Consider the following 25,087-nt stretch of genomic DNA (forward strand, 5'->3'; position numbering starts at 1 on the left):
CATTACTTTCTAATTTCTCACATTTAAAATTCTCCATTTTGTGATGACATAACCGTCATATAGCTACGAGTCATGCATTATTGAACGAGGGCACACAAAAAATATCAAAACTATATGTAAATTGTAAAGTTCTTGCGTTCAATGTGGGGCTCGAGCCCACGACCATAACAGTCTCAGGTTCTGCTCTCTGAACTGAGCAGGATGACCGTCTACTGCGTGTACGGGCTCTTTCACAACAGGAGATAAGTTACAAAAGATGACTATAGGTTGGATTAGTGCATCGTGTTGAGTTCATAAATGTTTTCAATTTCATGTTCCGAAACACAAAGACGTAAGCAATGTTACATAATTAAGTAAATATTCTACTGTGACAAAATCAAACACATGATAAAAAACCCATTTGTGGGTATTTATTATATGACCTATGATGCACGATTGACATTCTTCGAGACACCTTCATTTAACTATTAACTAAGAGGCAGATTTACAAGAAAGTGAGCATCTGTACAGATGTGTCACTTTCCCTGCGCCACCCTTAGAAACCCTTGCGCCACCATGGATGCGCCATATTTACAATACGGCGCACTATGGCGCAAGGTTTGACAGATGCGTCAGAAATTCTGACGGATCTGTTGGCGGAAAAGTCACGCATTGCTGGAGTCGTGTCGCAAGCACGACGCAACTCCAGCAATGCGTGTTGAGGCCTATTCCCACTACATTGCGTCACTACTTATGCCTGCTTCAAGCATGTGTAAGGTTTTGACGCAGTGGCGTCCTAAAAGTGGCACAGTGAAATCTTGTAGATTTCACTGAGTCACTTTTACGAGGCCTTCCTGCGTGGGAACGCCCACCCTGCATACATTATACCTGACGCAGGTATAATGTGACGCAGGGCTTTACAACGTGACACATCTCCCTAGATGCGTCACGTTGTAAATAGGCCGCATTGTTTGCGCCGCTGTTGCGTCAAAAAAGTGATGCAACTGAGCGCAAAAGTAACGCAAGGGGCTTAGAAATCTGCCCCTAACTGCGTCAGTACACTTCGGGGCAGATTTATAAGAAAGTGATGCATCTGTAGAGATGCGTCACTTTCCCTGCGCCAACATGCCAAATCCTTGCGTCAACATGGATGCGCCATATTTACAATATGTCGCACCATGGCGCAAGGATTGACAGATGCGTCAGAAATTCTGACGCATCTGTTGATGGAAAAGTTACGCTTTGCTGGAGTCGTGTCGCAAGCACGACCCAACTCCAGCAATGCTCAGGGCCACCCTATGCCTAACATGCTGCGTCAATTCTTACGCCTGCTTCAAGCAGGCGCAGGGTTTTGACGCAGCATGGACGTAAAAGTGACTCAGTGAAATCTTGTAGATTTCACTGCGTCACTTTTACGGGGCTTCCTGCGACGGAACGCCCACCCTGCATACATTAAACCTGACGCAGGTTTAATGTGGCGCAGGGCTTCACAACGTGACGCATCTCCCTAGATGCATCACGTAGTAAAAGGGCCGCAACTTTTACGCTGCTGCTGCGTCACGAAAGTGACGCAACAACGGTGCAAAAGTGACGCAATGGGCTTGTAAATCTGCCCTTTCGTGTGCTACCAGAACAGTTCATTTTAATTTTTTAATTGAAAGTAGTAAAGTACACTTTGGCCCATAAGGGGATCGAACCCGCACACTTGACGATAATAGCACCAACTGAGCTAACCGCCCTCGCTCTTCCACACACTGACACGTTTATCAGAGGAGGCATCCATGCACTACTATGTACTTTACGTGACTCCCCTACACGCTCAGGAATGACGCTTGTTTTTCCCGCTTTTGCCCTTCAGTTGCTCCGTCTAGAGCGGAGCTCAGTGCCACGACGCGTGCTCCATTAGAACACATTTTAACCCTTCACGTCCTATCTCCGCTTCGTCGTCCTCCCACACACAACGACCACAGTCTGCAGCTCTTCGCTCTCCTCGGGGGTCTTATGGACATCACAGGCTCGCGCACACACTTCCGTGCTCGACACGGTTACACATCGCAGGCATAAAGCATCAACCCTTAAAGTGTTGCTCTTTTTGTCTGCTGCCAAACAACTAATTCCCTGAACCCCCCACTAACACTAACTGTGACGGACCTTCACCCCCTTTCACTTCCGTTTTCTGTGACTCGCCGGGGTTCTTCATGCTGAGCACTTCCACAGCTCGTTTATGACAAAGGGCATTTAACTGTCATCCTATGCAACTGAAAATTATCCGGAAAGCTGCTTTTCACAACCCTGAGTGAATCAACAGGCTGGACAAGCAACCCCTTCCGGTCTCAATGACCGGTCTAATGTGCTCAGCTACATGCTCTGCTCATTCTCCGTATTTAACATTCGCATGTTTTACGATATCGCCATGTTTCCAAGCATGAAGGGGTGCACATTTAATTTAGATTAAATACAAACAGAAAATCTATTTTAAGAAAAGGCCAGGAAGCAACCAAAAATATGCCTGCGCCCAACGTGGGGCTCGAACCCACGACCCTGAGATTAAGAGTCTCATGCTCTACCGACTGAGCTAGCCGGGCTGTGAGCATTAGAGGAGGTGTAGGGATAAAGAGTCTCATGCTCTACTGACTGAGCTAGCCGGGCGCTGAGGTTATGACATGTGGGGCACTTACTCTATCTAACAAACTCAAAAGGGAATGGTCAGTTTTGTGAGATGATTAGTTCTAATATGGTGCCTGCTGATCTAAGGAAGAGGAGACTGGAAGCACATCTGCGAGCTCTAGGGCGTTTTTCTTTTAGATCCACTGCTTCTTTGAGGCACATTTTCTCAACATCTGGATTACTTATAAGGCACCAAGGACAGAGTAGAGGGCACAAGAGCTGGGTCTGGTTCTGGGTTGCTAGAACTCCCCCCTCCCCACCCCCTTTCGTTCACCCCTGCCTCCGAGTTCTCTTAGTTTCTTTCATTATCACTCTTCACGCCCCGGCATTTTGTTAATTTTTTGATAGGGGGAGGAGTCCTTTTCCTGACTATCTGTTCCTGCATTTCATTGCAAAACTCTAGACTTTGTGCTTTTCTTGGCCGGGCAATGGAATGGGGACAGTTGTGGCATTCAGGCATTGTAACGTGTGTGGGCCTCGTTCACTGGATATATAACTAGGACCAGTGAAATTATGCGATTCTGAATCCACTTTGTTTTCCGCATAACTATAGATTTGCTGTACTGGCCGCATAATCCATGATCTGCTGAATAATTTGAGGGTTTGAACAAAAGAAAAATTCTAACTCAAACAGATCAAAAGTTACTAAAAGAGCATCAGGATGTGCTCCCCGCAGTGGAAGACCCTTCGTGCAGGTGGACCGGTCACTTTGATGGAGCTAGATTTTAATGGCGTACAATAAATCTACAGTAACTTGTAGCTGAGGTCAAGAAACAAATACTGTTTTTAGGAGGTGAGTACGGGTTTTGGTCCAGGTACAGCAAGTCAGACGTATTCAAATGCACTGACGTCAGCATCCAGACATTGATAGTTCTTGAAAAATATTACAAAAAGTAATCATAAAGGTAAAGGTGTAGAACAGTGCAGTGAAATATACACCCAACAAAATGAATCATGAAGTATCTAGCACTCACTGAGCGGAGCTATAATTCCAGAAGGCGGGAAATGTTTTCCAGTGGAAAGTTGCTCACGGTGTTTTGAAAGTTTCAGCTGTCCTCGGAATCTGCAATGTCACCCGTCCTGGGGCTTCGACCAACAGTAAACCTCCTCTCATCCAGTGAATGAATAACTACTACATAACACAAGATGAGCAAACTCTGGCAGTACAGTCTGAGTGGGACCCTAGGTCTGGCAACTCAATGGGTTTAGGCTCCTACCACCAAGCACAAGTTAACAGTCCAGTTAGGTTCGTTGGATGTGAAATTTACTAGGCGCATGGGGACTGTGTTCTTTTGCTGTCTCTGCTCAAGAATGTTTCTGTGACTCTTCTCAGTGCCCCAGAGCTTTCTTTGGCTCTTGGCAATAACCGTGGGCGACCAGGACACACTCAAGGACCAGCATCTCTGACCTGTGTGATCTTGGTTGCAATTAATTCTTTTGGTGGCCCAGGCTACTGAACCTTCACAGAAGCACAATCTAGAATCCTTTAACTGTATGGGATGGTAAGAAACCTTCATGGACAAAGGGAATGGGAGCCACTGAAAGGAACCAGTGAATATTAAAGTCTTAGGTAGCCAGGGTCCCCTCTTACTCTAGACACCTTTAGGCCTAACAGGACATGTATGGACACTGGGTCTCCATTTAATGTGAGATGCCACCATTAATTGGGGGTCTGGAAGGGACTATGGTTTGTCTGGGGAAGGTGCACGCTCTCTTTGTAGTGGGTAGCACTCGAGCAAGCCTGCTGTCCCCAGCAAGGTCGCGACCGCCTCACATGCACTTCGGCCATCACAGCTGCTCTTGTTTGAGCTCCTGGTGTTGTTCTCCTCTGTAGCCCGTCCTTGGTGCCAAGAAGCACCCACAGCCTCAGGGGGAGCAGAGAAGGTAGCTTTATTGACTCTGGCTTCCTTCATTTGCTTGGCGTGGGCTGCTCGTCTATTTCCTGCTGGTGGGTCCTCAGCAGACAGGTAGCAGGAGGCTAGCGAGGCCCCAGCTGGGATGGCGATGGGTGCTAAAGAGTGCCATCCTCCTGAGTACCCCATAATTGACCCACTTGTGAGGCGCTTAGTGATGTTCTGGTCCCACAAGTCAAGCATGTATTCTGCTTTCAAAAGATGCGCAGGAGTCCAGGGCCCGCTCATGAGGGGCCTCCTTTGAAACCCCAGTGAGTTCAATCAGTCATGCATTGGTGAGTTGGTTTGCACTCCTGCAGTGGTGGCTGGTGAAGTTTAGAAGTAGTGGGTCATAAAAGCATTGTTCACCCCTTTCACCTAATAAACAAGGGCAGCATCAAGAGTGTGTAAGCACTGGTACCAGGCAGCACAGAGAGAATTAATCACACATGCACTGTGACACACATGCTCTGACACAAACACAAACACTCTGACACACACACTATGACACACATGGTCTGACCCAAACACACACACACGCCCACGCTCTGACAGAGGGCCAAATACACACTCTAGAACAAGGATACACCCATATGTGCTTTGACACAAGGACACACACACACATGAGCCCTGACACAAGGACACACATATGCTCTGACACATGCACACAGAACAAATTGTGTGTGTGTGGATGTGACGATAACTAATGCTGTGCAGACTGTACACAGGTGGTTTAGTAGACTTTTTAAAAATAACTTCACAAATGATACTGTCACCAATTGGCTGCCACTCCGTAGTACGGGGGGGGGGTCCCTGTCACTGTGCAAGGGACAATGTGTGCCCCTACAAATCCCTACACTGTGGACAATACCACTGCGGGCCACGAATCTGAGACCGGTTAGGGGAAAACTAAAGAGACCTGGTGAGAAAGTGTACAGGACAGCATAGAGCAGACTGAAAAATACAATACAGCTTTTAAAAGCTCCCCTCCCCACACACACAGCCCGCATAGAAGCCGCACATTCTAGTGCAGCTCTTTCCCAAGATTACCCTTGCAAAAAATTCCCACTTTCCAAAAAAGCTGCTTTTACTGATCAAGCTTCTTTTTTCTAAAGTACTGATTATTTCATGTAATTGAATCTTGCATATTTTTTTTGTGATGCGGAATTTGATGAAGGCTCCACCCCTTGGCTTTGAGGCCCCTCACTGTTGAGGTTGGGAGGGGAGAGGATAGGGGAGGGGCTGGTCATTGGTGGTTTGTTGCAGCAATCCCGACACCAGCAGCACTGACAGGTCCCTCTTACACGGTTCATAAAGAGCCGAACGAGTGAGCGCTGCTTGTGTAAAGTCAAGACCTGGGCACACGTAGAAAGGTATTTGCAATAAAGGTGTCATTCAATCAAAGTGGATAGCGTATGGACTGTCAATGTTCAGCGTAGGATCATTAGTTCTTAGTCTTTATTTATTCATAAAGTGAGCAAAAGAAACCAGCCAACACGTGTTTTGTCACTTATGGCAATTAGTCCTGCGACTTCCTCAGGGCTGAAGATGAAGGTGAAACTTTGTATGAATCGCTCCGTCGGTGATAATTCCAACCCGGCTGGGTAAGGGTAGCCTCACTTGATCAATTAAAGGTGTGATAGATGTTGTGAGGAGAAAACACCACATTAATGGTGATCCGAATTCGTCTGTGCCATGAACATCTGAAGGACGGAGGGTAATCCGTATTTGGAGTGTGGATCTGCAGCGGGTGTGCTGCAGTTAATCTCACGGCAACTACTTCTGGAGTTTGTTCCGGGTATGGACAAGAACTAATAAACCTACACTGAACATTGACAGTCCTTACGCTATCCAGTTTAATTGAATTACATCTTTATTGCAAATACCTTTTTACGTGTGCCCAGATCTTGACTTTACATACGTAGTGCAGGGATTTCCCTACACACACGTAGGGGTTTAACCGCTTCGGTGCTCGTGACGAGCCCAGCTCGTCATGAGGCACAGTGGTGCTGGGTCCGTCATAACCGTCGCGGCCCGCCCATGCGCGGTTGATTCCCCGCCTGTGCGGGAGAATCAATCAGTGGGCGGGGTCGTGACTAGCTCAGCTCGTCATGTGCACAGCTCCACTGTGCCTCATGACGAGCTGGGCTCGTCAGGAGCACAGCGCCACCACCGCCGCCTACCCTCCCTCGTCGCGGGAGAATTACCCACGCGTGGAAGGGGTTAAAGGACTATCCCCTCGCCTGGTTGCACCGTACCCATCTGATCGCAAGAAAGACAGTTACGTTTACATAGCAGAGCGCCATACCTCCTGAGTGACTGAAAACCCTTTAGCCAGAGAGAGCGCTGCTTGTGCTCTCTGATGTGTAAACAAGAAGGAACCAAAGTGTGGGACAGTGGGGGCCCACAGTGTCTCCACGTGACAGCGCCTGTGCAGAGGAGGTCTCAGGACAAACCAGCAGAATGCTGGATGGCGGCCCCCTCATCCCCCCTCCCCCCACCCAATCCTTGTCTATTCTTCTGTAGAACAAATGCTGTGGATTTCTTAGCAGAGGGAAGTATCAGAGAACGGATTGACAAATGACAAAACGGTTCAGAAAAGAGGAAGGAAATAAAAGAGGCTTTGTATCCTGAATGTGTCAGACGCCCGGCGAGGGGTAGTGCGAGGAGGAGAGCATTTATTAAGGTGGGGAATTGAAAGCGAGTGTTAATCACCTTTCTATCTTTCACACTCACAGGATTCCCTATATTTCCTAAAAGGATGAAGCAGCAGATAAGTCAGACCAGGAGCTCCAGACACACACCTCCGCCCTCGGTCTGTTCCGAGCATCAATGAAACTCACACTCCTCATTGGCTAATCTCTGAAGAGTTGGTGACGTCTGCGCTGAAGTGCAACGTCACATAGAAGACATACGACACCTGTGTGTTTTAGGTCTGGCCTAGCGACAAAGCGCATGCGCTGCTTGCCTTGGCGAGATCTATTGTCGTTGGTTTTGTGTTCTGAAGGGGGACAGGAGCGGGCACGCGCCCGGACAGGCGATGTGCACGTGTACGGCTCTGTCGGCTCTAGATCATCTCGTACACGAGAAGTGCACGCGCCTGGACGGGAAACAGCTTCTGTTAGCAGGCTGTGCATGTTTGCGCCGGGAGACTGGTTAGATGAAAAACAGTTGTGTGGTAGCTGTGGAAGTGAGTATGAACTGCGGTTACATGCACACTGCTAGCAATATTCACTGCGTACGTGGAGAAACTGCATGGAAATTACTCGCATCACTTTTGTACACATCAGCAAGCCTTGAGCAAATATTCACATAGACAGACAACCCCGGAGCACACTTCCAGTAATAATCGTAATTGTCTTGAATGAAATACGCATATTTCCCACGCACGCAATTTAGCAGTTTTGCCCACCCCTAATGGTTAAACCCACAGGAGGCCAGTAGTCAGTCTAGAGCTCTACCGGTCTCTGAGATCTCAAAAGCCCCCTTTCCACACATCTCTGTGCTATCACCAATTTGGCAATCGAGTACACTGCGGAATACTTGCTGCGTCGAATATTGTCCGGAAGTGCAATGTTTTGGCGTGGGTCTCATGGCCGTCGAAGAACTCAGGAGTTAGCAGCACGCGCTTAAGGAAAAGAAATACAGAGAAGGACAATGGATGAGCTGGGGCCGCAACCCTGGAATCTGTTGTGAACTCTCATCTTCGAAACCGCGAGCTTTTATATCAAAGTAAGTAACAAGCATTTGCAAGGCAATAGGTCTCACATTTGCAAGAGTTAAGCTATTGACATTGTGAATGACAATGCCTTTTATTTATGTTTTAAAAACCAACGTGTAAATAAAAGGCATTGCAATTTACAATGCCAATAGCTCAAACTCTCATAGCTGTGAGACCTATTGCATTGCAAATGCTTGTTATATTTCCCTGAGCAAAGAGCTATTTCTCAATGAGCCTGTGCGCCCACAGAGTACCATTTTCTGGGGTGAGAGTAGGCCTTCAATTACAATGCAGAGAAACAGCAGTAAGGTGTTGTAAAGCACATATAAGACATGTTACATTTACAGGGAGGCTCCGTGACGTGCTCCAGGCAGCTCTGGTCACCAGCTGAAGCCTGATGAATGTCGCCCTTAGAAAGCAGAAGGGTTTTTAAGAAATCCTGCGTTTCTTTCAGACAAAGCAAAGTGCCCCCCACTGTTACCCACCGATAACCTGAAGTCAAAGGAACGATAAAAAGAGGAGGGGGTTCATCAGTGAACATTACCAAGCGTGATCAGAAACCAAAGTCCACCAGTAGTTATTAATATTAGTTTTATATATAAAGCTCACTGACACCGAAGGTTTCCTGGTGGAAGAAAAGCGCTGTAACTATGACCCAGGAGTGGCAGCGGCCCTATGGAAAGACGAGAGTGTTCAGAGCTCATCCAAAAGCCCCCTGGTTTTCTGGAGCTTTGATCTTCAGCCCCCAATGCCTCTTTTATGAACAAAGGAGGCTGTGAGTCACCTCTGACGGGACGAATACAGATGGCGCTGTAAAGTAACACACAAGAGGTGATTGGGCAATGAAGACATTGTTTTTTAATCATTTGAATGGTCAATTAGAGCTTTGATACAAACACTTCAAAAAACAGAAGAAAATTAGATACTGAAATATTTTTCTATTTATGTTTTGTAATGTTTATGTTTTTTCTGTTTTATGTTTAAATAAATAAAAAAACAATATCCTCTTGCTCCGCGTTAAAAACGAAATCTTAAAACGATCAACCATTGCGTTTGCACTTTAAATATTAATAATATCATAAGCGTAATGTTACTCCGATTCTATGTCTTGCACCTAAAGCACTTGCACTTTTTAACCTCTATTAATTTGTTGTACTAAAAAGAATGCCATAGATTTAATCATAGCCCTGAGTTTTACAATGCCATCCGATCAGGACTCCTCACAATGTTTTATCTATTTTATAAGAGTCATTTTTTATTTGTATTTATTCTGTTGCGAAAGGGTCTTGCATTTAAAATATGACTATTAATATTACACTAATGGTCTAGCGGTACCTTGAAAATGTATATGTTTTTATTATCTTGATGTGTGTTTTATTATTGTATATCGTTTATGGTTTTTCAAACCGAAATAAAGATTAATTGAATTGAATTGAAATATTAAAACAAATGTAAATCACAAAGGTGGCAAGTTTCCTGAGGTCAAAGAATAATTAAATAACTTGTTGCAGCAGCAGGGGGCAAGATTCCCCCGAGGGCTGGGTGAAGGAAAATAATGTTATAACAAATCATGTTAAAGTGAGAAACTGCCTCAGCGAAGCCAGGCGACAAATTCCCACTTCGCACATCCAGACAGGAAGTGAAGTGACTCTGCTCCTGCAGCTGCTGCAAGGAAGCTTCTCTGGTGGGATGAAGGCCCCATCTCTGGCACATCCTGAACCCATGGCATCAAGGGAAGCTATGTGGATTAGCTGTGAACCCATTGAGGTGTTCAACCTATGTAGGCTGTTATTCATATTTAAGAATATGCAGGAGGGAGGCATGCCAGTAATAAGGGAAGGGAGCATCTTCTAAAATGTCGTATTACATGCAGTATGTTTTTTTATTCAAGCGAATGCATCTAGGTAATTTGCAATGTGTAAGTTTATGTCTAATTATTGTATGGTTTTATTGCAAAGCTGAATCAATAAAAAATCTTGAATCTTGGCACATCCTGAAGTAGATAACCTTTAGAGCCAACACTATTGAGTTTGGGGTTGGGTGGGTGGTGGGGTGACCCTGTCTTCTGGAGGCGGAGAGGGAGCCGTGGGACAGTCATGGCCGGCTTGAGTCCTGGTGCGGAAGAGGTTCATGGGCCGCTGAGAAGCTGGGACTGTGGTGAGCTGCAGGCTAGGCGGGAACAGCTCCAGTGCGGGAGGCGGTCAGTGTACTGGTGGCAGCAGGGGACATATGGACACAGTGTGGGTGTATGAACAGCCGAAGGATAAGTAGGGATGGCTCTTGTGTGGGGTCTGCAGGGGCTTGAAGCATGGGATGGGAGACCGTCACTGAGATAAGACTGGCTCTAGGTAACTCCTCGAGCTTTAAAGAACCTCGAGTCTAGATCCATCCACCGACCTAGAACCCTAGAGAAGGAGGAGAAGAGGGGGTGGGTAAAATGAGTGCAGAATCTACCAGGTGGCTCTGGGTGTTGCTGTCTTAGAGAAACTGAGTCAAAACCCCTTTCTGAGTGACGCGCTATCTCTATCCTTGGGGTTAGACATGTCCTCCCCTCTGTTCTGTCCGGGGTTGTTATTGCCTTTTCCAGCCTGGTGCTATTAGGACCAAGTTCTTTGGGACACTGATGTATATACTGCCAGGGCTCCGGGTGCATGTGTCCCGCCTGAGGACTTGGTTTAAAGGGATTAATTACTGAAAGCAATTGAATGTGTTCAGCAACATGTTACAGCGTTGACATTGGGAGTGATCAGTGATGTGTAGAATGTCCCACATAAAACATGACAATTTCATGCATAGCCACTCCTCAAACACGTATGTATCATACATAAGCTAACTGAAAATGTTCAAATGCATTTTTGTTGGAGGGCTCTCTTATATTACAATTATTCACCCACAAAACTCCTTCCAATCTGGATTTTTAGATTTATTTAGCATTGGCGGGCCAAAATTGTTTCCACCAGGGCAGTGGAGGCAAGTACTCTGCTAGCCTGGTGGCCTAGAGTCTGCTGTAGTAAAAAATCTCTGCCTCCCTGCCAAAGATCACTGTGGCATCAGAGGAGGTGCTGGTGGCTCCTCTAAAGGCACTGAAGCACTGCTGCATGGGCGCTATGTTCACGCTTTGAGAGCTTTGAAAAGTAAGTAAAGAAATGCCCCTGACACACTGGGAGTTTTCTCCCCATGCATGGGAGGCATTTACTTCTTTTTCTGTGTGACAGGCATGCATGTTGTGGTGGTTCAAAAAAAGTGTAAACATGTTGTCAGAGTTTCTGTACTTCATACAACAGATGGTCTGATGTACTGTGAATGGCGGCCGGATGCGAGCGGGGCCATCAGTTAAAGGTTTCCACCAGCAGAGCAAGTGGGGGCTACTCCAGGGAAAGATGGCAGTTTGCTGGATACTAAGCAGAGCGGGTGAATTTGGGGTTTGGCGCACAGGGTACTCTGTCTCATTTGTGGTTACCTTCCTTCCTTTCTTGGATCATAGAATCTTTCATATCTCCCTCCTCACTGATTAAACAAGATACGCCCAAAGGTTCCGTACTTTCACCATCACTTCTTCGACCTGTGTAGGGACCTGCGTGGTCCAAAACTTCAATATAAATATATCCCCAGGATACACAACTGTACCTCGCAATCTCAAATACTGCAGACAAACTAGACCTACAAATGTCCCTTAAAAATCTAAAAACAACCTCTTCTTGAAGTGGAACCTACAGACAGTGAGTTCCTCCTCCACTCCAACGACTCAGGTCTTCGTGCTCAAGAATGGGTTGAAACTCTCACAGAACTTGATACTGTTCCCGCCTTGGTCCCATTGTAAAAACTGATTGATTATGGTATTGATAGGAAAATAAATTTGTCTCTCCATATTTGCAGACTGAAAAAGCTGCCTCCACCCGACTCCTTCTCCTAGAGAGGCTAAAACCTTCCATTCCGCTCTCAGTCTTCAGAACAGTTGTTCAAGCACAGATTCTGTCCATCTTGATTGGACAACCTGGACGAGCCGAATCACCCACAGCGCCTCTTAATCCTTGCGCAGTCCAGCGGCACTACTTGTTGCGGGCACCACAAAATGTGATCATATCTCACCAATTATGCCGCAAGAAAGGACACGTTTTACAACTTAATGCAGAAAAATGTGTTGGGGTCTTATTTCGTTATTTTGACACATTAACACATATTATGCTATTTGGGAAACAGAATCACCTCTTAGCTTAGCATCTGAATACAGCAATGCACAACTGAAAGGTGAAGAGTTAAACGCTAAGGTCTACCACATGGGGCACTTTTTAAAGTATGTTTGATTTGTTTGACCTAGAGTATTTGTATTTGTTGCCTGATAAGAGTAGCAAAGATACGATAAAGCGGAAAATGCAGATGTTTCCGATCCACATAATTAGTTTCCATGTCAAAATGAAATGCAATGAATAAAAAGTAGAGCTTAGCCGGCAGGATTCGAACCTGCGCGAGGAGACCCCAATGGATTTCTAGTCCATCGCCTTAACCACTCGGCCATGACTACTTCGTATATGCCGCTGACCGTGGCCCCCACAGGGGGCCACTAGAGCGGTCAGCGCCCTAGTGTCGCCTGGGCACCGGTCACCCCTCCCCGCCCCCCCCTTCCGGGGGGCAGGGACTCCGGCCGGTGTCCCCCTCCTCTTCCCGGAAGTGACGCAAGGGGAGTCACTTCCGGGGCTCCTTTGTGCGAAGGGGGAGGCTATATAGCCATCCCCCACCATGCTGGCGACCTCTTGTTCGCCTCGCACGCCGCATCCCTCCCTACCACTTACCCGGCGGGGTGATGGCCGTTGGGGGTGAGAATATTGTAATGTTTCCTTTTTCGTTGCAGGCGGAGTTACAGGGCGATCTGGAAGCAGGCCGGTACCAAGGGTACCTCTGCGCGGCACCATAGGGGGTGCCAGAGCCAAATCCGAGGAGCCTCATGGGAGGGTCCTGGAAGCCGTGTCGGCGCCCCGCTAATCCTTCGGGCGGTTGTGGGCCTGAACAACCGGAGGTTTGCTATGCGATGCTCCGCCCCGGGGAAGGGGCGTGAGTAGAAGTTACCAACGGTCACGTGATCCTGTAAGAGAATTAATTTAGGAAGAGGGGTTTGTAGAGAATAGTGAGCACATCATCCGGTTTGGATAGTTGTAAGCTCTGGACTCGAGCGAACCACCCAGCAAGGTGCAACCAGTGTTTACGGTCAATGAAAGTTGAGGGAGGTGTGAGTGATGGGTGAAGGAGTACAGAGAAAAGGCTACAGTCCGGGAATGGTAAAAGATTGACAGCAGGGCTCGAGACGGGGTACCACGCGGGTGGACGGCGTCCCCCCACTTATTTTACCAGGTTTTTCCGGGTGGACGCCGTCCCCCCTGCCCAAAAGCTGGACAGCATTGTGTGAGCAGAGAGCCCGGGTGGGAGGGAAGTTTCCCGTAAATTACGAAAGATATGCTAATATTTGTAATTGGAGACTTGAAGAGGCACCGGTGGTGTGTGCAGGCTGGAATGATTGGGAGGCGGAGCGAGCAGGCGTTGGCGGTTAACGCTTGGAATGTGTGTCCTTCTGTATCTTGTGCACTATTGAGCACTTCGTTGTGCAACTGGGGCACCCCCTGGGGGAGTGGGGGGGAGGGGGGGTTGCAAAGGACATCGAGGAACAGACCAGGGGTAGCAGTGCTGTGAAATGCCCCGTCATCTAAAGGCATATGAATACTCATGAGATTCCTGTTGTGACGTCACTTCGGGTGACAGCGTCCCCCCACTTCTTTTCATGAGATTCCTGTTGTGACGTCACTTCCGGTGACAGCGTCCCCCCACTTATTTTCATGAGATTCCTGTTGTGACGTCACTTCCGGTGACAGCGTCCCCCCACTTCTTTTTTTAGGACTTGTGCCCTGATTGACAGCCAGTGAGTGATAGTGTGTGGTATGGATTGAGCTCGGGTGTGAGAAGAACATGCAGAACATTGAGCATGCGCAGTGCTGCGGAGCCGAGACCGGTACCTTTCTCTGTGAGTGTGGCAGGAGGGAGGGTTTGTGGAGTGATTCTAGCCTTCAGTCCATCTTTTCTGGGGAGTGATGGTCATGCAGCTCTTGTTATTGAAGTGCATTCAGTGCAGCTCATTACATAATTGTGCGTGTTCTTTGGTGACGCTCCCCGGTGCGTGCGAGTTGGTGCAGGATTATCTGAGCTCTTCAACATCCTGACCGGAAGCTATGATGGGTCAGTAATGGCCTGTCTGCGTGTCTCTTCAATGTCGCTGTGTACACAACCTGCCCATTATCAATAGGACTGTCTTAGGTGTGTGTGTATGCTCATTATGGTGGCCGTTCATACACGGTTTCAAAACCGATCGTTAGCTCGGTTGCTCAAAGAATCGGCTTCTCACGCCATGGTCTCGGGGTCTATCCAAATAGCGGGCAGTTCTTTTCATCATTAAAATAGAAAATTCATGCATTACAGGACAAAGCGGTAACAAACACCTCATAGGGTTCTTGTTCAATCTGGTAATGTACAGGGTTATTTCTAGAGAGCCATATAAAGGGCACTGCGGGCTCTTAGCCCCCCTCGTTTTGTGAAACCCGCCTCTGCCATGTTTTCATGGGGGTCTCTGTTTGGAAAGGGGAACCGCGACTAAAGGTGACGCTTTCTCTCCGCCTACAGTGGCGGTTCCTCTGCTTCTCGGTGAAGGAAAGAGCACCTGTGATGTAGGCAGGGCCGGCGCTAGGCATGGGCAGTGTGGGCAGCTGCCCAGGGCCCCACACCAGTGTGTAACAGCCAGGCCACGGCCCAGGGGTCCTCTCCTGACCCCATCTCATCAGAACCATGGTATATCGGGGATAGACCTTGGGGTCAGGGGCCATCATGGTGGCCCTGTTACAAGGTGACACATTTTGCAGGTTTGTCCTGCAAACAGGCCTCCTGCCCTGCTGCCCATTCAGAGGCACCACAGGTCGGCCATTGTCCGGCAGCAGGTTTAAACCTGTCTAATGAAAAGCAACTTTCACACATTCAGCCCATTATGAGCTGCTAAGAGGTGGCTGACAGGGAGGGGCTGCAACCCAGGAGGGGTCTGTACAAAAAAGCTTCAGGACCAGGGTAATCTACTGAGAGGCAAACAGCCCTGAATGTGTAAGGTGTCTGCATATTAGAGGGCCCTCGCACTTTGAGTTTCTGCCCAGGGCCACCAAAATCCTAGAGCCGTCCCTGTATGTAGGCATCATGAAATTATCTGGCATATATTGGTGCCCTTTATAAGCGTTGCATTCTCGTTTAGTTTAACTTATGTATTGCACATTTCATCCTTCAGTGTAAACTCAGTAAAATGAATACAAATATTTCTAAAGGAACCCTTTGAAAATGTACCCAGCTCTCCACCAAAGGCCTTACTTGTGCTGTGCACACTGTTCAGTTGTAAAAGTGCTTCCATTTCTGCCTGGTTTTATTACTGCTCTCTCTGCACCCTTTTATTTGAATCCAAATATGTACATAAAACGATATACGTTTTTCATGACCCTCTCTCTAATTTTTCCATTCCAATATTAGATTTTCTTCTGCAATATCTTGTTGGTAGGAACTGGAAAATATCACAGCTTTAAAGACGGAACATATGCCCAGAGTCTCCGTTACACCAGGACAGGAGGCACAGTGCGGACACGGAGCTCTATGTGGCGCTGTGGCTTAGTTGGTTAAAGCGCCTGTCTAGTAAACAGGAGATCCTGAGTTCGAATCTCAGCAGTGCCTGCTCTTTTGCACAATCTCATAGAAGACGTAGTGTTTGATAAAAGACACATTTTCTGCAAACACAGTTGCTCCTATTATAATTATCCACATGGACACAATGCTCCTCCTTCTAAGCTAAAGATCTTTTTGGTGTTTAGATGCTAATGTATTGAACCACCAGCGTCTTTATGTTTCAAAGCCAATCAGTTTGGCTTTGTGAAGTGAAAATATGTTTTTAGCTGCACTTGCATCAAAGTACAAGCTGGGCAGCAGTAATGCAAGCTTCAGACAACAGGAGCAGCACAGGCAGCACCAGTGACCTTCCATTACTGACACTGCTAATGAACAGGCAGAAGAGGTTCGAGCTTCAGAGCCTCAAGAACAGGCGCAGCACAGGCAGAAGCAGAGTATGAAGGATTGTGAGTGCTTCGAAAATGACACTGTGTGCTGTGTGCAGATATAGGGTAAGACTGTTTATAATCTAAACATGTATTTGAGGGTTGAATGCTGAACACTGTTCCTGAACAGGCAGAGGAGGTTAGAGCTTCAGAGCCTCAAGAACAGGCACAGCACAGGCAACAGCAGTGTAAACTGAGCTTTAGAGTACAGATGGTTACAGCACAGTCAGCGGCGTTGCAAGCTTCACTTACATGATAAAGCTGTGAGTAGGCCAAAAGTAGTGTTGGGTTTCAGCGGGACCAGTAATAAAAACTAGATGGAAATGGAATCACTTTTACAACTGCACAGTGTGCACAGCACAAGTAAGGCCTTGTGTGGAGAGCTGGGTACATTTCCAGAGGGCTCCTTTAGAATAATGTGTCTGAACAGTTACTACTCACTTTAGAGACTAGTTTAGCATATTGTGTCCCAAGCTTGCAACCCCCTGAAGTGTTGTGTCTAGTTCTGCATAGTCCTCTTGGGAGTATTGTGTCAAGTACACAAAGTTCCACCTGGATTTCTGGTAAAGTTTTCAAAACTTCACTAGGAGGATTGCTGCTACTTTTAAAAACCACGTCTGGCACATTGTCTCCCGATCTGGAGGTTGCCTGTAGTGTAAGGTCTCTGGTTCTGGAGGGTTCATCTAGGGTACTGTGCCTGATCTCACAGTCATGTCTGGCACTTTGTACCCAGTTCTAGTGGCAGCATCTGAAGTCTTTTCTCTTGTCCTGAGTCCACCACTGTTGGAATGTGTCCAGTGCTGCGGATGTCGTCTTATTACTGAAGGTGTGTATGCAGTATTGTGACCTGTTGTAGACGTCTCTCCTGGTATATTTCACTAATTTAGGAGCCCACATCTGCAGTGTTGTTTTCAGTTGTGGACCCAAACCTTCAGACTGTCCCTATTTCTGGATTCTGCATCTGGGGTGAGGTGTTCAGTTCTAGAGGCTTCGTCTGAAGCAGGGATACTCAAAGTACGGCCCGAGGGCCGTATGCGGCCCTCCTGACCTTTAATTATGGCCCCTTGGTGAACAGCAGCACTGGGCTGTTTTGCACCAAAAGCTGTGAAATGGGCATACTTTATTTGCATGTTATTAAACTAAAGGTAAAGAAGCAAATAATGTTTCCTAGACAACTTATCTTTACCATGCATCTGCTTTGCGTCCCCCTACGCCCACCTTTTAACACCCGACCCTCGCCCTGCTGGATCATTGCGGCCCTCTGGAAGCCACAGACAGTACTTTGTGGCCCCCGGGAAATGTTTGCGAGTACCCATGGTCTGAAGTATTGTGAGTGCGTGGATAATGACATTACTTCTCACTAGGGGAGAAGTTACGGCATGACGTCATGCCAGGTGAGCATTGTAGGGGAAGGGAAATCCTTTAAAGAGAGTCATTCTCTCTCTGGATTTCCCTTCTTATTTTGAAACTCAGGAGCAGCAACATTGACCTGAGGTCACCAGGGCTTTTAGTGGAAGCGTTTTCAATATTATATACAAGGCCATAGTTGCTGCTAATTTATCTAATGCAACTAACAACCATTGACAAAGCCAATAGTCCTGACTTGTTAAAAGTATGATGTTACCCATTGTATCATATTTAGATGCAATGACAGAAACATCAAAATAAAAGTCGGACGGCACACTATGCTAAACAGATTTTGTAGATTAAGTGTGTTAAGCCACGCCCCTAATTACATTGGTCACGCCCATTCGAGAGACCCTCCATTTTTTTCACCCCACTTAAAGCCCTGGCTGTACCCATAGCACCATGTCAAGTTGTGAAGGCCACATCTGTGATATTGTGTTCACGTAGTAAGGCTTCTCCTGAGGTTTTCTATCGAGTTCTGGAGGCCTCTTCTGAAATATTGTGTCTATCTTGGAAGAGTAATACGGAGTATTGTCAAGCGTCACACACCCCATATGAAACATCTTGTCCAGTTGTCGCTGCCGGCCCTGATCTAAAGGTTTGATGCTACTCTTCCAATGTTTGAATATCATTTCTGTCATTCTGAGCCAGTTCTCTAGGCCTCCTCTGGAGCATTGCGCTCTATTCTGGTCGACACGTCTTTCATTGCACACATTTCTGGGGGTCACTTGTGGGGTCTGGAGGCTTCGTCCCGGTCATAGTATCACTTTTTGTAAGCTCATATCAAGTGCTGAATAATACATTTGTATAATTACCATTGAGAACGTTATACGTGGGTACAACCACATCACACGGAGCCCAAGTAGCTCGCCGTGATCGTATAGTGGTTAGTACTCTGCGTTGTGGCCGCAGCAACCTCGGTTCGAATCCGAGTCACGGCATTGCGGGTGGCAATGTCACGGCAGTTGGGCGATATTTTCTTGGTTAAAATAACATTTGGACACACAGAGTATGTTTTTAAATAACGTTTGAGTCGCAGTTCTGTTTTCTACAATTGGTGAAAAATCCAGATTTAACCAACAGAAGTCATGTCATTATGATGGCACAGCTGTGCTGCAGCAGGGAAAGAGTGTTTTAATGAATTGTTTACTTTTAATATACTGTTGCCTGCTGTAGCCCTTGTGATTGCGCAGAAACCGTTTTTGCGGAATGCAGAAACATTTGCTTGTGTTATAATACCTTTTCTGTAAGAATGTTTTATTTATCTGTAATGTTGCTTTACTCTACACTCAGACTAAAACTGACTTTAAAGACACGTCCAGATTAAAGGATAAACATCTATCCCTTAAGTATGGATAGAGACGGCCGTCCCATAAGTGTACCCCGGCACCCCGAGAAAGAGCTGCTAATGTCCTATTAAACAGAGTAGCACGCCTGGTGAGAGGTGTTTGTTCTACTGTACTGGTGACATGAGGGGCTTATTATGTACTTTAATGTTAGCACTGACCACCGGCCGCGCCTCCCCCCTTCCCCTCCCCTCCCCCTCCCTGAAGGTGACTTTGTTTTTCCGGATTTTCATCTCTGGTTTCCTTTTTGTGAGATTTCGCCGTCAGCAAGTCGTGTGGACTCTCTCTTCTTACAAGCACTTACTTGTACTCTGCATTGTTAATTTGGATATATTTCTTGATTTTAATAATCCATTGTTTTTTTTAATTTTGTATTTGTAGGTGTTTGTTCATTGATCGAACCTTAGTTTCTGACCCTCCACTCTCTCTTCTTGAACGAAGCTTCAAGCTGTTCCAGTTGGGCCCACAGACCGTGGGTGGGGGGTGGTTTGTGGCAGTGGATGGATGCTGGGGGCGGGGGGGTCGGAAACTTCCATCTTATACCTGCGGTCATCATTCTAAGCACCATTTTGTGTATTAATGTCCCCCAGTCTCCTGCATGTGATGTGTCTCCTCTCACCATTCATGAAGGGCCGGTGGTTCATTGGAGCTTGTCTCTGTTCAGTACAGAAAGCATTGTCTTTTAATCACCCTGCGGATGTCAGTTCTGTTACTTCTCATCATTTCCGGCATCGGTTGTTCTGTGCGACATCTTTGGTTTTGTCACTTTCACGTACAGCCCGGGTGGTTTAACGTTGACTATCTGCAGTGGTCAAATTTTATAATCTTCTGTGTCTCTGAGGTTCATATGTACTATCGAAGGATCGGTGGCTCACAGATTGAGCCTGTTACATGCTACATGTGAGCGTCACAGCTTCTGTCTTCATGTGAAGCATTGGTGCTGTAAGATAACCTGCCCTGTGCGCGTGTCAGACTCATGCACAGACTCGGGTTAAATGCAAACAATATATCTCCTATAACTGCCCTGACATTCCGACTACATCTAAGGAGCACACGCTCCCAGTGCAAGCGAGGCATTGGTGGTTCAGTGGTAGAATTCTCGCCTGCCACGCGGGAGGCCCGGGTTCGATTCCCGGCCAATGCAGCTGCCATTTTGAATCCCATTTTTCCCATAGAATTTTAAAATAAATTTGGAATATACAATTCTGCAACATTATATGATTATATGTAGGTTGGTGGTTTCTTTGAAAGGGGTATTGGCTGTATGAAATAATTTTTTCAGAGTAGCTTTCGGAGCTGTTATAAAAACAATCCACCCTTCAAGCCACGTGTCTGGTTTTAATGTGTGTAAAGCACAGTGCAGAAGCCTCTCTGTTTCTCATGACTCAACTCATTTTTTTTAACAAAAGCAACACAATGATGAAGGTTTGTGCAAATGCGGGACGAGTCGGTAAACGTGCTTAGAAGACACATTAAAGAGGACTCAAGGCGCTGAACGTGCAAGAGATCTGTCTGTCTTAGGTGGACCCTCCCGAGGGTCGTCTGCACCCCTCCTATGCTCAGTCTTAAAACTTACTTCTCTATCGTCTGTCTGTCTCTTACCTGTCTATCTGTGTAGCTGCCTATCTCCCCCCTCTTGTAAAGTGCACTATTTCCTATGTGACAATCGTGCCTGGCATCCAGAGAGTGAGAAAGGAAAGGCTGTAGGATGCCTATGTTTTTCAAACACACAACATTTAAATACCTTTAAATGAACTGTACAAATATTTAAACATATATATCTGTAGTTAGGAAAGCAGAAAAGAAGCACCTTTTTTGTAATTCTGAAGTATGTTGGAAACAAAGGTATTAATAAGATTAAAACAAATGAAAACACTTTACTCAGTGATGCATCAATAGTAAATACTCGCTGAAATTCAACACATTATCAAACATTTGTGCCCTGCATAGTTTTTTCAGTAAAACTGCATGTCTGTGCACATTTAGTGGCTATTTCAATGGAAAATGTGGTGTCTCTAATTTATATTGCTCTACCACACCATGCTTTAATAATATTTTTGCAACGTTTTGCTACAAATGCACCACAGGCTGTACAGATCACTTCCTCATCACTCTCATGCTGAACCGGCATGACCCATTTGCAACACTTATTCTTTGTGTGACGTTTGAATATTTCACAAGCCCTATGACTTTAGTAATGTATCCGTGATGGCGGGCCCCCACTCTGAATATAATTCCTGCACCGCTGGATGGAGGGAAGTAAAACCATCTCATCCCCAAGCAATAGCTGATTTATGTTTTGTCGTCCGTAAGAAGATTTACTGTCACTTTCAGCTACAGGTAACAAAAAGTCTGCTTCACCATCCTTTGGAGAAGTATTATTTCGGTTTTAACTTATTAAAGAGTTATGGAGGCCTTTCTCCAACCAGCCCTTATGTTCATATGTATTTCAATTCAATCAATCAATCAAGAAAGCTTTATTCGAATGTTTGAGCAAAACAATCATAAAAGCACAATAAAAAGGAAAAAAAAGTCTTTACACTTGTTCATTAAAAACATTTTGTGAATAAAATTGTATTAAATTAAGGAGCTTCTGATAAGAATTAATCAAATATTGAACAATTGTTTCCTATAAAAGAGAGTTTTTTTCAAGAAAATAGTGACACTATAAATTCTGTACTCATTGTCAAGGTCGGCATTGACGTAATCCAAAGTGTTTAAAAATAGGTTTTAAAAATGTGGTCCGTGATGCAGAATAATATTTACAGAAAATAATAACATGAATCGTGGGCTGTAATGAAATGTTATCACAAGGGCAAGGTGAAAGATTTTCAGACCAATCGTTCATTGTGAGAAATGTAACAAGGCGGTGAAAAGTTCCCATCCTAAAGCGGGTCAGCAAAAACCTTTCATAGGCGCTTTGAAAAATAATTAAATAAGGTTGAACATTAAAAGTACTTAAAACCATCTGGTTATGCAAGACTGTTTGTTGGTTTTAGAATCTCTGTGGTCATTCTGGCAGACTCTAACAGAAACAAACCCTCTTTTTTTAGTTCTTTCCTTGATATAGTGCCAAGGGTACTAGCATTAGTAAAAAAATCTGGGTGGCTGAGGTCGTATAAAAAGTTAAAAACATATTTAAGCCATAGTAACCTCATTGCTCCCTCCAATTTCATAATGTCTGAGAGGAAGTCTCTATTCAATTTGGCCTCTTCTTTAAGCCACAATCTGTGCCACAAGAGCACGGGTTCAATCTTGATTAGGTCAGAAATAAATGACAGGCCTAATTCAGCATGACAAACACTTGTGGCATAGCTATTTGGTACAGATAAAATATATTTTAAAAACGAGTTTTCTACTCTTTGAAGTGGTAAAGGGTCAGCAAATCCCCAGACTCCGCTCCCATAAATTGCCACTGAGACACATTTAGCCTTGTAGATCTTTAAAAGTTCCACCGGTGGTCTTTTGCCCAGTTTTCTTGAGAAGGCAATTAGAGCAGAAGTGGTGTGTACAAGTGCCAATTTTTTAGCGGCGACTGCTTGTACCCACGTATCATTAGAAGCAAAAATAATACAAAGGTACGAAGATTTTGTAGTGACCCCGATTTTTTGGCCTCCCATAAACATATCCTTTTGTTTCTTGATGCCTTTACCACAACGCATAATCAAGATTTTAATTGTGTTCAAGTAACAACTAGCAGTCCCTTGAACACAAATATATTGAAGCAATATAGATTTTCAAAGATAGTCACTTTACACACAATCAAATTAAAAAAGCCATATACATTTATTTTATAAAAACATGTATTTCATCACATTTAAAAACATCACTTTGTATTGATTCCTATTCTAATCAACACCCTGAGTCTAATCACATGAAACATATAATGACTCGCAAGTACATACAAAAAGCCTAAGACAAAATTACACATTTATCATAAACAAGTCAAATGATATAATAAAAAACACAACCCTATTATGAGCCCGCATAACAGAGAGAATACAACATGAAGAAGACACTATACTTTGTCATAAACTATACATCCAATTTAAGACAGCTCTGGGGATTAAACACTTGTGAGATCTTGACCCATTTATCCTATCAAGTGGATATCCGTTTCTTTGGATTGTATTTGTCCTATGCTTCGACGCGTTTTGATGGGCTAGATTTATGCCGCTATCTTTGTCAAGACCAGTAATCGATGTTTTTCTCTCGTTCAGTGTTGGTTTTTAAATTTCAACTGAGTCTGTTTTTCTCTTTGTTCCTTATTGCTACAGCCCACTACGAATGGTTGGGCGACACTTCTTGTGTGACGGGAATTAATGTTCCACCTTCATCCTTCACCTATATATAATCGTTGGACTTGTCTAATACTGCTACGTCCTCTCAAGGAAAAAGGGCACTGTTCTTTATCTGTTCAATTGGCCCAGCTACTGTTGTCCGTTTGTAGTGATCTTTTTCTTGGCGTTTATATTGTGGCCACCCTTAGGCCTAGCTGATTCATAATTCAATTCAAAAGAGCTTTTGTTCGGTATGTACAACAACCAGAAAATCAAAAACAAGATTTAAAACACATGTATAATACATCCAATGCATGGAACAGTCCAATTAATTATCAAGTATAAAAAAATATCCAGTGCATAAATGCTGATTGGGGTAGGCACAAAAGGCGTTTACCTACACCACTTCTCTCATGACTAAACTCATCTTTTTAACAAAAGCAATACAATGAGGAAGTTTTGTGCAAATGTGGGACGATTCAGTAAACATGCTTAAAAGACACATTAAAGGGGACTCAAGGCGTTAAACTAGCAAGAGATCTGGCTGTCGTAGGTGGACCCTCTAGAGGGACGTCTGCACCCTTCCTATGCTCAGTCTTAAAACCTACTTCTCTATCACCTGTCTGTCTCTTACCTGCCTATCTGTGTAGCTGCCTATCTACCCCCTCTTGTAAAGTGCACTATTTCCTATATGACAATCGTGCCTGGCATCCAGAGAGTGAGAAAGGAAAGGCTGTAGGATGCCTATGTTTTTCTAACACACAACAACATTTAAATACATTTAAATGAAATGTAAAAATATTTAAAAATATATATCTTTGGTTAGGAAAGCAGAAACGAAGTACTTTTTTTGTAATTCTGAAGTATGTTGGAAACAAAGATATGAATAAAATGAAAACAAATTAAGATACTTTACTCAGACATGAATAAATAATAAATACTCATTGAAATTCAACACATTATCTATCTTTTGTGCCCTGCATATTTTTTTTCAGGAAAACTGCATGTCTGTGCAAATTTAGTGGGCATTTCAATGGAAAATGTGGTGTCGCTAATTTAAATTGCTCTACCACACCATGTTTTAATAATATATTTGTGACAGTTTGCTACAAATGCACCACAGGCTGTACAGATCACTTCCTCACCACTCTCATGCTGAACCGGCATGACCCATTTGCAACACTTATTCTTTGTGTGACGCTTGTAGTTTTCACAAGCCCTATGACTTTAGTAATGTATCCCTGATGGAGGGGCCCCCACTCTGAATACAGTTCCAGCACCGCTGGATGGAGGGAATTAAAACCATCTCAACCCTAAGCAGTTGCTGATTTTTGTTTTTTCATCCGTAAGAAGGATTACTGTCATTTTCAGCTACAGGAAACAAAAAGCCTGTTTCACTATCCTTTGGAGAAGTATTATTTCGGTTTTAACTTATTAAAGAGTTATGAAGGCCTTGCTCCTTATGCCCATACGTATTTTCATGCATTCACCTCAAAACCTTCGGGAGAGTTAGCGTGGCTCTCACAGGAATATGCTGATTTGTAAAATGTATATAGAAACAAAATAAACTAAGAAAGAATAATAAAGAAAATAGTTTGATAAAAAGACCTAGGGGCTCATTACGATGTCAGGCAGAAAGCCTCCTCCCGACAGTCGGAAGTTCCTAGGCCATGTC

At 45.0% G+C, this 25,087-nt stretch overlaps 5 non-coding genes across 5 annotated transcripts; 3 read left to right on the forward strand and 2 right to left on the reverse strand.

Annotated features, from left to right (window-relative positions):
• Nucleotides 1-2,491: 2,491 nt before the first annotated feature.
• TRNAK-CUU (transfer RNA lysine (anticodon CUU)) lies at nucleotides 2,492-2,564 on the reverse strand. The gene has a single exon. It is a non-coding gene; the product is annotated as a tRNA-Lys (tRNA).
• A 10,135-nt stretch (nucleotides 2,565-12,699) lies between these two features.
• TRNAS-AGA (transfer RNA serine (anticodon AGA)) lies at nucleotides 12,700-12,781 on the reverse strand. Its single transcript has one exon. It is a non-coding gene; the product is annotated as a tRNA-Ser (tRNA).
• A 3,147-nt stretch (nucleotides 12,782-15,928) lies between these two features.
• Nucleotides 15,929-16,002, forward strand: TRNAT-AGU (transfer RNA threonine (anticodon AGU)). The gene has a single exon. It is a non-coding gene; the product is annotated as a tRNA-Thr (tRNA).
• A 2,653-nt stretch (nucleotides 16,003-18,655) lies between these two features.
• Nucleotides 18,656-18,727, forward strand: TRNAH-GUG (transfer RNA histidin (anticodon GUG)). The gene has a single exon. It is a non-coding gene; the product is annotated as a tRNA-His (tRNA).
• Nucleotides 18,728-20,205: 1,478 nt separating this feature from the next.
• On the forward strand, nucleotides 20,206-20,276 carry TRNAG-GCC (transfer RNA glycine (anticodon GCC)). The gene has a single exon. It is a non-coding gene; the product is annotated as a tRNA-Gly (tRNA).
• Nucleotides 20,277-25,087: the final 4,811 nt, after the last annotated feature.

Source organism: Triturus cristatus, chromosome 12 (genome assembly GCF_964204655.1).
Source record: "Triturus cristatus chromosome 12, aTriCri1.1, whole genome shotgun sequence".
In the NCBI taxonomy this organism is placed as follows: Eukaryota; Metazoa; Chordata; class Amphibia; order Caudata; family Salamandridae; genus Triturus; species Triturus cristatus.